The 13,973-nt window shown below is 44.7% G+C and overlaps 1 protein-coding gene across 1 annotated transcript in view; it reads right to left on the bottom strand.

Annotated features, from left to right (window-relative positions):
* LOC126251685 (A disintegrin and metalloproteinase with thrombospondin motifs adt-1-like) overlaps positions 1–13,035 on the bottom strand; it is a 167,850-nt gene extending 154,815 nt beyond the window's left edge. Inside the window, exon 1 of the mRNA XM_049952272.1 lies at positions 12,952–13,035. The gene's annotated coding sequence lies outside the window, so the exon portion shown is untranslated. The remainder of the gene's footprint in view (positions 1–12,951) is intronic.
* Between the last annotated feature and the right edge of the window lie 938 nt (positions 13,036–13,973).

Genomic DNA, 13,973 nt, shown 5'->3' with positions numbered 1-13,973 from the left:
ATGCTAAATTTTTAGAGGTCAACAAATACAAATCAGTTAACAGTCCTCATAAACTGAATTGGTGTGTTGGTTGGTCAGTATTCAGTTTTAAGTACAGGCCTCATAACGGGCCAGTGCTATATGCCAATGGAAATGCAGGTAAGGATATGGTAGATTGGTGGTACTGAACCACCTGTAAGTTGCAGATTTAGCCTTTCATCCAGTAAAGAAACAAGATCTCTCCTTAATTTAACCACGCATAAGAGTTGTGGCACCCTGGTGTATTCTTGGATCAGCAAGGAGATAGGGAGGCAGTTTTAAAGGTATCTCCAAAGGAATGAGCAACTCCTGATGTGGGGGTGATCATTAATGGAAAAGATCTCTGTAGTGCAAAACCAAAGTGATGTACCTCAGACTCATCGTCAACACCTCAAATTTATCACGAACTATGAGGCTTTGTAGGTGTCCTTAACTTTTAACAACGTCACCTGCCACACACAGTAGAGATTCAGGCCCCACTCACAAATGCCCTCGCTGGGTCAAATATGCAAGGCTAGAGAATACTTGTATAGGCTCTTACAACGCTCTTACAACCATGCCAAAGTCAGCCTTGAGAAAGCGATCGCTCTAGCACACCCCACACCAGATTCACAACTCATGACCACTATGGGCGCTAGTGACTGTACCATTGGGGCAGTCCTACAACAAGTCGTTGCAGGTGAAACACTGCCACTCCACTTCTTCTTAAAAAACTTTTGGCCTCACAGTCAAAACAGCCTACATTCAGTCGCTAGCTACTGGCTGTGAATGAATCGGTTTGACGGAGCTGTATCGAATAGAGACATGTGATCTACACTGATCACAAACCACTCACTGATGCGATATGGCATTCACCAAAGGATCTGAGCCCTCACCGCATTCCTCACCTTGATCTCATTATGAAATAGACAACATATATCCATCACCTACTATCTATCGCACATCAAAACTATTTCACCCGACCTTGACTACACGAAAGTAGCAATGAACAAGATTGTGATCCGTCAATCACCAAAACACTCAACAGTGTCACCTCTAGTTTGTGCAGCGAATGACAAACGAATCCTGGTACCATTGCCCACATCCTCTGCAATGTCTCACAGAACAGAATACGACTTTTCATCCCTGCAACCATGTCCCACGATCTCCCATCAACTCCACAACCTGATCTACCCAGGTGTTCAACCGTCTGACTCGTAACTGAACAAACCATTTCGCCAAACGTCAAATGAGATTGCCAAATCTGGTCACAGGCTTGTCTAGCTTGCCAGCACAGCACAGTCAGTCGCCAAGCACAATCTCCATTAGGCAGCTTTAGTGTACCATACCGAGCGAGGTAGCGCAGTGGTTAGACGCTGGACTCGCATTCGGGAGGACGACGGTTCAATCCCGCGTCCGGCCATCCTGATTTAGGTTTTCCGTGATTTCCCTAAATCGCTCCAGGCAAATGCCGGGATGGTTCCTTTCAAAGGGCACGGTCGACTTCCTTCCCCGTCCTTCCCTCATCCGATGAGACCGATGACCTCGCTGTCTGGTCTCCTTCCCCAAACCAACCAACCAACCTTTAGTGTACCATGTGCTCGATTTTGTTTTGGTATGTACACATGGACGTCGTCGGCCCTCTTCCAGAATCGAAAGGCTTCAAATACTTACTGTAAATAATAAATCGAGTCTGACACTGGGTTGAAGAGTGCCAGTGAAAGACATTGCAGTGGAATCTACCATTTGAGCTTTCATTGACATGTAGATAGCTCACTTTGTCTGTCCTGAAACGATTACTTTAGACCATAGGAGACAATTAGACTCCATCCCATTTGATGTTCTCTGCCATTCTTGCGACATCACACGAAAATGGGTGACTGCATACCACCCACAGATTAATGGCCTCGTGGAATGTTGGCACCACACGCTGAAGACTTCAATCGTATGCTATGGTGGATGTTGGAAGGAGACCTGCCATAGGTGATGCTCTGCATCTGTATGGCATTTAAGGAGGACCTCTAGGCTTCTTTGGCAGAAGTCCTACGTCGGAAGCCCTTACACTCCCTGCCGAGTTCGTCCTACTGACACTAACCCCAGATTTGATAGACCTGTTGGCATCAATACAACGGGTGAAGCACCACATTCTAGATTTACGCGCGCGACCCCTATGGCAGACACAACTGTGAAAACCTTCCGACACAAAGCACTGTCGGACTGTGAGTAGATCATGCTATGTGATGACACCGTTTGGACAGCCCTACAACCCCCATATTCCAGACCGTTTTCATTTGTCAAATATTGTGCACACAGTTTGGCTATCATATTTAATGGGAAAATAACGACGATCTCACTCCAAAAACTCAAGCTAGCAAGTGTTCTCCATGATCCTCTCTCCTCATGCCCTACAAATTTAGACTGCCGACTTGTTGTCCAGGATGGTCCCCTCCCCCCCTCCCCCTCCCCTCCCTGTCGGCATGACATGGACAATCCCAGACTCCAGCCCCTATGTTCCCGACACACCCAACGTACCAGTTGCCTGACTCCTCAACCGTGTCTACTGATTACTGCCACATTTCAACTACATGGCCTTGCCCTCTTGTCTGCCAGCAGACAGTGTCATAACCATCACTGCACCGGCACCGGCGCCTCGCCAGCCATTGCCACATGACATGCCACTGACTCTGCCTCCCACGCCAGCCAAGGCACTGCCCAAGCCGGTGTGTCCATAGTCACCTCACCTGCACCCAGCTTATCCCACTTCGACCGCCCGCAGTGGCTCCCCACTCACCAAGCGCCACTTCATCTTTGTATCACTGCCTTCGACTTTCTGATGCCGAGAAACGGTCCAGCCGTGCCGTGCATTGCAGCCAGCCATGACACAGCTAGTCATGCGCATCTGTGCGGGCTCTCTGCAGTCGACAATACCACAGTCTAACATAATAGACTGTGACAATACTCACCAAGTATCACTATTCGCAGTTCTCCCTGTGAGAGGTGGAAGGGGCTGTGTGGACACTTCAGCGTTAGTGACACCACTGACCAGAGAGGCTCTGTCGTGGAGTGGAGTATCTGCGAGTGACAAGGCAGAGAAAGTTCATAGAACGTTTGCAACGCCAGAAACCTGCAGCGAATTATGGGGGGCATGGACTGGCATCTTGCCCTAAATAAGTGTAACGTATGGGGCATAAACTAGTGAAGAGATCCATTACTGTTCGATTATGCTATTGGACAAAAATCACTGAAAACAATAACAACCGTAGAATACCCAGGGGTATTCTTCCTGACCCATCCAAAGTGTAATGACCGCATAAAATTAATTGTAAGAAAGGCAGATGCCACATTGAAACCGACTGAAAGAATCTTAAATTAATGTAATTCATCCACACAATCAGGTGGTTATTGTTATTTACATCTACATCTATGCTCTGAAAACCGCTGCTATTTGTATGGCAGAATGTACATCCCAGTGTACCAGTTTTTAGGGCCATTTCCCGTTCCATTCACACATGAAGAGCGGGAAAAATGATCGTTTAAATGCTTCTGTGTGTGCTGCAATTAATATAATCTTATCCTCACGATCGCTATAGGAGCGATGTGTAGGAGGTGGTAGTAAGTATATTCCTGGAGTCATCATTTAAAGTCAGTTCTTGAAACTTTGTTAATAGACCTTCTCGGGATAGTTTCCATCTATCAGCAAGAGTCTGCCAGTTCAGTTCTTTCAATATCTCAGTGACACTCTCCCGTGGGTCAAATAAGCCTGTGACCATTCGTGCTCTCCTTCTCTGTATAAGTTCAATGTCCCCTGCTAGTCCGAACCGGTATCGATCCCACATACTTGAGCAATATTCCAGGATGGGTCGCACAAGTGATTTGTAAGTAAGCAATCTCCGTTGTAGACTAATTGTATTTCCCTAGTATGCTACCAATAAACTGATGTCTGTATATTAATAAGTGCATAGTTTTACATTTTTGAACATCTAAAGGAAGTTGCCAGTCATTGCAGCACTTTGAAATATTTTCAAGTTCTGACTGAATATTTGTACAGCTTCATTCAGACTGTATTTCGTTATAGATAACTGCATCATCTGCGAAAGTCTGAGGTTACTATTAACATTGCGCACAAGATCATTAACATACAACATGAACAGCAAGGAAGCCAACATGCTTCCCTGGGGTATACCCAAAGTTACTTCTACATTTGTTGTGATGACTCTCCATCCAAGATAACGTGCTGCGTCCACCCTACCAAGAAATTCTCAGTCCTCTCAGATATTTCGTCTGATACCCCATATGATCGTTCTTTAGGTAATAAGCGCAAGTGTGATACCGAGTAAAATACTTTTCAAAAATACTGCATTTATCTAACTGCCTTAAACAATGGCTTTCAGGATGTCGTGAGAAAAGTGCGAGTCGGGTTTCACATGATCTATGTTTTCGAAATTCATGTTCATGCCGGTTGGCATGGAGGAGGTCGTCCTGTTCGAGATACCTCATTATGTGAGTGACATCTGGGCGTTGCAAATCTATATGAAACGGAACGAGGTATGATGGTTGTGCCAGGGAAGGCGAATGATCGACTTTGGTTTCTTGGGAGAATTTTTGGAAAGTATGGTTCATCTGTAAAGGGGGCTGCATATAAGGATGCTAGTGCGACCTATTCTTGAGTACTGCTCGAGTGTCTGGGGACTGCACCAGATCGTATGAAAAGAAGACATCGAAGCAATTCAGAGACAGGCTGCTAGATTTGTTACTGGTAGTTTCGAACAACATGAAAGTGTTACAGAGATGCTCCAGGAACTGAAATGGGAATACCTGGAGGGAAGATGACGTTCTTTTCGAGGAATACTATTGAGAAAATTTAGAGAATCGGAATTTTAAGCTGATTACAGAACGATCCTACTGCCGCCAACATACATCTCGGGTAAGGACCACGAAGATAACATACGAGAAATTAAGGCTCATACGGAGGCATATAGACAGTCGATTTCCCCCGCTCTCGCTTCGAGTGACACAGGATATCCTCCGCCATGCACCGTGCGGTGACTTGCGGAGTATGTTTGTAGATGTAGATGTTTGAGCCTAGAATATATTCTGCAACAAATCGATGTCAAGGACATTGGATGGTAGTTTTGTGGATCATTTCTGCTATCCTTGTAGACGGCTGTGACCTGTGCTTTCTTCCAACTACTGGGCTCAGTTTTTTGTTCGAGGGATCTACAATAATTTATAGTTAACAGAGGGGCTAACTCAACTACGAACAGGGTGCAGAATTTAACAGGGATTTCATCGGGCCCTGGAACTTTATTCAATTTTAACGATTTCAGCTGTTTCTCAACGCCACTGACACTATTATCTATTTCACTCGTCTTCAGTGGTAGGAGAATTAAGTTGCGACAATACTGCCGGGTTTTCATTTGCAAAGGAACATTTAAAAAACGGAGTTAAGCATTTGTGTTTTTGTTTTGCTACTCTCAAAGTCTGTTCCAGCCTCGTCTATGAATGACTGGACACTAACTTTGGTGCAACTAACAGCCTTTACATGTGACGAGAATTTCTTTACGAACGACCATTCACAATATTCTGCTATGGTAGTCACTGAATACTTCACGCACTGCCCTCTTGACTTCCAAGGAAGGAAGATTGAGTTTGTCCCGTCGACCTCGAGGTCATTATAGACGGAGCACAAGCTCGGATTGTGCCAAGGATGGGAAAGGAAATCGGCCGTGCCCTTTCAAAGGAACCATCCCCGAATTTACCTGGGGCGATTTAGGGAAATCACGGAAAACCTAAAACTGGGCTGTCGGATGCGTATTTGAACCTTCGTCCTCCCGAATGCAAGTCCAGTGTGCTAACCACTAACGCCACCTCGCTCAGTGCTCTCTTGACTGCCAAACGCGTTTCTCTCTATCGACAGCCCTGTGTTTTGTTTTATAACTGTGCAGTAGACTCTGTTTCTTTAGAAGTTTCTTTACAGGGATTGCATATCATGGAGGATCTCTCCAATTACCCTCCTGTTGGGTACGTACGTACTGTACTTACTGGTACCAGTTTCGATGGGGACTTCCTCATAGAGATCAGGTACATATTTCCATCGTGAGGGGGTTCTGAACCATCTGTTCTAGGTAGTTTTTAGAGAGAGCATTTAGTAACGTTTGACAGGATATCCTACTACGCTCACCACTTACAAAAATATAATTTTCCCAGTTAATTGTTGGATGACTCAAGTCTCCTCCAGTGATTACAGTATCATTAGGGAACTTACATACAAGAGAACAGAGGTTTTCTCTAAGGTTTACGGTTACATGAGGAGGATAAATTGGTGGTCGATAAAAGGGCACTATTATAATTTTTGGCCAAGCAATCTCTGATGCAGCTATAACTTATATCTCAGTGGATTTGGATTTATTTTCTGCTGGGACAAATACACCACTTCTATTTCGAATTTCCCTATCCTTTCGGTATACGCTTAAATTTTCCCCAAAGATCTCACTACTGTCAACTTCAGGTTTTAACTAACTGTCTGTACCTAATATTTGCCGAGCTTTAGCGCTTTTTGGGAGCGCTTCAAACTTCGACATATTGTTGCGAATTCTTCGCCAGATAAGGATTTTGATACTTCGTCTGCGGGAGGCATTTCTTTGAATCTTACTCTGATACTTCTCGTTTTCCCACAGCTATCGTTATCTGGATTGGATGGAGAGTCACCCAATCGAAGTAAGCCCTTATGTGCACCCCATGCACAGTCAGCTGCATTTCATGTGTATTCAACACCAGACCTATTTAGGGGGGACCCTATAACTCTCAACCCTACGGCGCAGTTCTAGGAAGTCACAGCCTAGCTTATCACAGAACCCTCGAGTCTCTGGTTCAAGCATTCCACTCGACTCAGAACCACGGGACCACGATGTGTTTGTGGGCAATGCTGTAGATTGTGAGATTCATCGAAACTCCGTGCACAGTTCTGGTATTTTCAACTGCAGTCGCTGGGACGATCCAAACGTGGCCTCGGAGCCCAGATGACAGGCTTTGTTTGTTCCAACGTGCGCCACAGTCTGTAATTGGTTGCACCCTGTTTCCTCTGTGGCTGCTGGTATATCCTCTTCAACAAACATGTCAAATTTAAAAAGACGCAAAATCCCGAAGATTTGCGATCTTTTACAGAAGCTCGAAACTTAGCGCGGACTTCAATGCTAGATGCCTATAACAGCTTCCACAACGAAACTTTGTCTCGAAACCTGGCAGAAAATCCAAAGAGATTCTGGTCGTATGTGAAGTATGTTAGCGGCAAGAAACAATCAATGCCTTCTCGGCGCGATAGCAATGGAGATACTGTCGAAGACAGTGCTGCCAAAGCAAAGTTACTAAACACAGCCTTCCGAAATGCCTTCACAAAAGAAGACGAAGTAAATATTCCAGAATTCGAATCGAGAACAGATGCCAACATAAGTAACGTAGAAGTAAATATCCTCGGAGTAGTGAAGCAACATAAATCACTTAATAAAAGCAAGTCTTCTGGTCCAGACTGTATACCAATTAGGTTCCTCTTGGAGTATACTGATGCATTAGCTCCATACTTAACAATCATATACAAACGTTCGCTCGACGAAAGATCTGTACCCAAAGACTCGAAAGTTGCACAGGTCACACTAATATTCAAGAAAGGTAGTAGGAGTAATCCACTAAATTACAGGCCCATATCGTTAACGTCGATATGCAGTAGGGTTTTAGAACATATATTGTGTTCGAACATTACGAATTACCTCGAAGAAAACGGTCTATTGACACACAGTCAACATGGGCTTAGAAAACATCGTCCTTGTGAAACACAACCATCTCTTTATTCACATGAAGTGTTGAGTGCTATTGACAAGGGATTTCAGATCGATTTCGTATTTATGGATTTCCGGAAGGCTTTTGACACTGTACCACACAATCGGCTCGTAGTGAAATTGCATGTTTATGGAATATCGTCTCAGTTTTGTGACTGGATTCGTGATTTCCTGTCAGAGAGGTCTCAGTTCGTAGTAATTGACGGAAAGTCATCGAGTAAAACAGAAGTGATTTCTGGCGTTCCCCGAGGTAGTGTTACAGGCCCTTTGCTCTTCCTTATCTAGATAAGCGATTTTGGAGACAATCTGAGCAGCCGTCTTTGGTTGTTTTCAGATGACGCTGTCGTTTATCGACTAATAAAGTCATCAGAAGACCAAAGCAAACTGCAAAACGAGTTAGAAAAGATATCTGAATGGTGCGAAAAGAGGCAGTTGACCCTAAATAACGAAAAGTGTGAGGTCATCCACATGAGTGCTTAAAGGAACTCGTTAAACTTCGGTTACACGATCAATCAGTCTAATCTAAAAGCCGTAAATTCAACTAAATACCTAGGTATTACAATAACGAACAACTTAAATTGGAAGGAACATATAGAAAATGTTGTGGGTAAGGCTAACCGAAGACTGCGTTTTATTGGCAGGACACTTAGAAAATGTAACAGACCTACTAAGGAGACTGCCTACCCTACGCTCGTCCGTCCTCTTTTAGAATACTGCTGCGCGGTTTGGGATCCTTACCAGATAGGACTGATGGAGTACATTGAAAAAGTTCAAAAAAAAGGCAGCACGTTGTGTATTATAGCGAAGTATGGGAGACAGTGTCACAGAAATGATACAGGATTTGGGCTGGACATCATTAAAAGAAAGGCGTTTTTCGTTGCGACGGAATCTTCTCACGAAATTCCAATCACCAACTTTCTCCTCCGAATGCGAAAATATTTTATTGATACCGAACTACATAGGGAGAAACGATCACCAAGATAAAATAAGGGAAATCAGAGCTCGTACGGAAGGATACAGGTGTTCATTATTTCCGCACGTTATACGAGATTGGAATAATAGAGAGTTCTAAGGTGGTTCGATGAACCCTCTGCCAGGCACTTAAATGTGATGTGCAGAATATCCATGTAGATGTAGAACAAGCTTAATGAGGCGTCCAGGCATGTAGACTGAGCGTACATGGTGTTCCTTCCCATCGATTGCTGCCATTTCCCTAAGAGGTACCATTATTCGCCGGAAGTTTGAACTGCTCATGATTAATAGACACCTACCCTTTTGTGCTTGCCTCCTACTGCCATAGGAAAAATGAAGTTTCCTCAAGACAGGCGAAGGGAGTCCGACTGGCTCAGTTCCAGTGAAAGACTTGTTTGTTAAAAGGATAGGTATAGCACCCCGAATCCTTCTTGATCAGTGCCTACCCTGCACAGGAAGCCTAGAGAGAGACAGTGTCGACAGGAGAGGATAGTTGTTGAACTGTGTTTGGTATCTCTGGGACAAAGCTCTTGGCAGTGCTGCCAATACACCCATTCTCAGCAGCTTCCAATCGCTTGACAGTCCTCAGGACGATTTCGATCTGCTTACGAATAGTAATCAATTCACCCCCTGCCTGAGAAGTGCAAACACAGTGGAGGTGCATTATGCCTGGTGCAATATTTTACATATGAGTAAACAGTTTATGACTGGTGAAGTATTTTTTAGAATACTGTAAAAATGGGGTTACTTTGTGACAGTTTTTAAGGTTTTACTCGCACGGGACAAACAGTGTAAATTATCTTCAATAAAATTCTTCAGGGTATCAAACCGCATCGTCATAATTTAAAATGCGCCAACGTTTCGGCCAGCGTTGCAGCTAGCCTTCATCAGGGCCTTACGTTAACTGCTAAATGAACACACTTGGTTCCCTAAATAGCTGCACGAGAAAACCGTGTCGTTACTTGATTGGCTGTAAAAAGAGGAGGAAGAGGGGTGAAAGGTATGCTTTATTGGTGTTTCCTTTATTATCCGTCATTGGCTGAAATAGCTGTTTTCTATTGGTCTTTATATTAATCCACCCCATTGGAGGAGACGGACGAATAGCGAACAGGTGATGGCTGTGACGTCACACTGTTTCCATGCTGTCCAGAAGCCGGCTGCGGCGTGCCATTGCTTTGTGTGCTCGCGACCACTACTGCGGCTCTCCGCGTGTCTGCATGGGCCGCCACGGCACTGCCGCCGCTCCATAGCCCTGCTATTGCAGGCAGCCAAGACCTCGGAAGCTTGTACCCGTCCTCTCTATTCATGTTGGCGGGTCTTTTGGCTATTTCTATCGCCTCTCTAATCTTTCTTTTGAAAGTGAGAGGCTGTTTCGCCAGGACGCGTCCTGGCTTACAAGTGTAAATTATGAAATTTAATAAGTAATACCAAGAAGTTGCTGAAACCTTCCACTTTGTGGCCATATGTTATACAAATAAATATGTTCAACAGAATTATATAACTGCTACAAGTTGTCACAAAGTTACCCCACTGGATGGGCTACCATGTGACAAGCTCTGTTCTTGCTTCGAAATGCATGGAAAATAACATTGACACAAAGTTACCCCATCAGATGTTTGTTTAAAGCAATATACAAAACATTGGTTTATTGTTTGACAACATAAAGAATTTACAATGGTAGCTACTTAATCCAAAAATAAATCTTTAACATCAAACAGACCTCGCTTTTCTACTGGTGTTGGAGGTGCTATTTTATACAGAATTTCCTCCGTTGAATAATAAATGGAATCATCTCGTTCTGGCCACTTCCAGCGTATTTTTCACCTTTCCATGTCGCTTACCATGTAGCCTCCTTGCTCGATATCAGTCACTCTTCCGGGGAACATTTCCCCTTCGAAGTTCACTACCACAAAGTCATCAAGTTTGAATGTGCATTCAGGGATCTTCTCAGTGGCCCTTTTCAAAGTGGTGCACGTTTCTTGTGTCTCGATGTAACTTACCAGTAGTCGAAGGTGCGTCTCTGTCTGATGGCTCATCTGATGAACTTTCACAGACGGCTTCCGAGTCACTCAGATCTTCATAGGTCCACTTGATGATTTCACTCTCATCTGAGGACTCGACCTTATCAGTGACTCTTCCTGAGACTTCAGAACACTTTTTCTTCGGCTGCTGAGTATTGCCAGTACCAGGACTCGAAGATTTCGCCTTCGTCCTACCGATGGTCGCTTCTACTACTGGCATGTTGATTTTATGGTTGTATAATTATACTGCTTACATAAACATTACAATTAACGTCCAATGACGCCATAATGTAGCCAACATATTAACAATCAGGCGTACATACCTGTTTTATGCAGTTCTTTCACATGAACGGCTCCAGCACACAAAGTTTAAACAATTCAAACAATGGCTCCAAAGCAGGTTTTAAGACCAACGCACTGTCGACGAACAAAAGAAGCGCAGCAGATTCAGCTGGCTGCCGCAAGATGGTGCAGCACTACAGGAACGCCGCTGGAGTTAATCTTTGGATTCTAGGCATCTTGGACGCAGCGGGAGATTCGAAATAAGCGAAAATTAACGTATGTCACAAAGTAGCCCCTACAGTCACAAAGTAACCCCATTTTACGGTTGGTTGTTGTTGTTGTCTTCAGTCCTGAGACTGGTTTGACGCAGCTCTCCATGCTACTCTATCCTGTGCAAGCTCCTTCATCTCCCAGTACCTACTGCAACCTACATCCTTCTGAATCTGCTTAGTGTACTCATCTCTTGGTATCCCTCTACGATTTTTACCCTCCACGCTGCCCTCCAATGCTAATTTTGTGATCCCTTGATGTCTCAGAACATGCCCTACCAACCGATCCCTTCTTCTAGTTAAGTTGTGCCACAAGCTCCTCTTCTCCCCAATCCTATTCAATACCTCCTCATTAGTTACGTGATCTACCCACCTAATCTTCAACATTCTTCTGTAGCACCACATTTCGAAAGCTTCTATTCTTGTCCAAACTATTTATCGTCCATGTTTCACTTCCATACATGGCTACACTCCATACAAATACTTTCAGAAACGACTTCCTGTCATTTAAATCTATACTCGATGTTAACAAATTGCTCTTCTTCAGAAACGCTTTCCTTGCCATTGCCAGTCTGCATTTTATATCCTGTCTACTTCGACCATCATCAGTTATTTTTCTCCCCAAATAGCAAAATTCCTTTACTACTTTAAGTGTCTCATTTCCTAATCTAATTCCCTCAGCATCACCCGACTTAAGTCGACTACATTCCATTATCCTCGTTTTGCTTTTGTTGATGTTCATCTTATATCCTCCTTTCATGACACTGTCCATTCCGTTCAACTGCTCTTCCAAGTCCTTTGCTGTCCCTGACAGAATTACAATGTCATCGGCGAACCTCAAAGTTTTTATTTCTTCTCCGTGGATTTTAATACCTACTCCGAACTTTTCTTTTGTTTCCTTTACTGCTTGCTCAATATACAGATTGAATAACATGGGGGAGAGGCTACAACCCTGTCTCACTCCGTTCCCAACCACTGCTTCCCTTTCGTGCCCCTCGACTCTTATAACTGCTATCTGGTTTCTGTACAAATTGTAAATAGCCTTTCGCTCCCTGTATTTGACCCCTGCCACCTTTAGAATTTGAAAGAGAGTTTTCCAGTCTACATTGTCAAAAGCTTTCTGTAAGTGTACAAATGCTAGAAACGTAAGTTTGCCTTTCCTTAATTTTTCTTCTAAGATAAGTCGTAAGGTCAGTATTGCCTCACGTGTTCCAACATTTCTACGGAATCCAAACTGATCTTCCCCGAGGTCGGCTTCTAGCAGTTTTTCCATTCGTCTATAAGGAATTCGCGTTAGTATTTTGCAGCTGTGACTTATTAAACTGATAGTTCGGTAATTTTCACAACTGTCAACACCTGCTTTCTTTGGGATTGGAATTATTACATTCTTCTTGAAGTCTGAGGGTATTTCGCCTGTCCCGTACATCTTGCTCACCAGATGGTAGAGTTTTGTCAGGACTGGCTCTCCCAAGGCCCATTTTACGGTAGTAAACAAATAACTTTATACCAAGTATGCAAGCTGCAACGTTTAGTGTAATTTGAGGAGTGGTACAAATGCTCCACGGGGCTGGGACTGACCGTTCTGCCGCCGTGTATGACAAGTGCGGCGACGACGCCGGGCGGGCCGGAGGCGGTGTAGCAGTGCCGCTGCAGGCCGCGCGGGTCGCCGACGGTGGCGCCGCGCAGCGACAGCCGGGGAGACAGCAGCAGTGGCGCGGGCCGGACGCGCAGCCGCAGTTGGCGGCCGCCGGGGGAGAGGTCCGCCGGCGCGTCCAGCCGCAGGACCAGGAAGGGGCCCGCGCCGGCCACGGCCCGGCACACCCGCACCGCGCCCTCTGCAACTGCACACCCCTCACTCAGACTTTCCTTTACATTCCACCAGTCAAGGTCATTCACAAAAGAGCCAACTGCATTGAGCTATTTAAAAGTGCGGTATTTTGCCAGTTCGAGGAAATCATCTTTAAAAAAAATGAAAAGAAACGTAAAGACGCACCACGAAGAAATTAATCGGAATAGAAGGGAAGTCGTCAGTACGTGCACTGACAAACAATTACAGATCATAAAAATTAGATGATTTGTTCAAGAGATACAGCTTCGTGTTGTAACTGCGACCGGGACGGTCGCGGGGTTGAAAAGACGGAAAGCGCGGCGGGACCCGCGGAGAGGCCCGCAAACAACACAACGGGAGAGGACGGACACGACCAACGAAGGACAGAACGAACAACAGCATTTCCGGACACATGTCCACATAACATATTTTCTTTCTTTGTGTGTGAGGAATGTTTCCTGAAAGTTTTGCCGTACCTTTTTGTAACACCCTCTATGAAGCAGACAGGTAAAAGAATAGACATACAATTAAAAAAACATGGCGACAGTCTGGTTTCTGTTCGCAGGAGATATAAAATTTACACCCAGCGACAGCACGGTTTCTGTTCGCAACACTGTGGAAAGACGAACTACACTGAACATTCATTTGAACACTGCACTAAAAAATTGGCACAAATATGATATACCACAGCTGAGGGCAGACGGGGGGGAACCGGGACAGATGACGGGAAAGGAAAGGGGGGGAAGGAGAGGAAAAAACGAAGTGGGGGGAG

Source organism: Schistocerca nitens, chromosome 4 (assembly GCF_023898315.1).
Source record: "Schistocerca nitens isolate TAMUIC-IGC-003100 chromosome 4, iqSchNite1.1, whole genome shotgun sequence".
NCBI lineage: Eukaryota > Metazoa > Arthropoda > Insecta > Orthoptera > Acrididae > Schistocerca > Schistocerca nitens.
The sequence above is the reverse complement of the archived record's forward strand: the minus strand, read 5'-3'. Positions and strand labels throughout refer to the sequence as shown.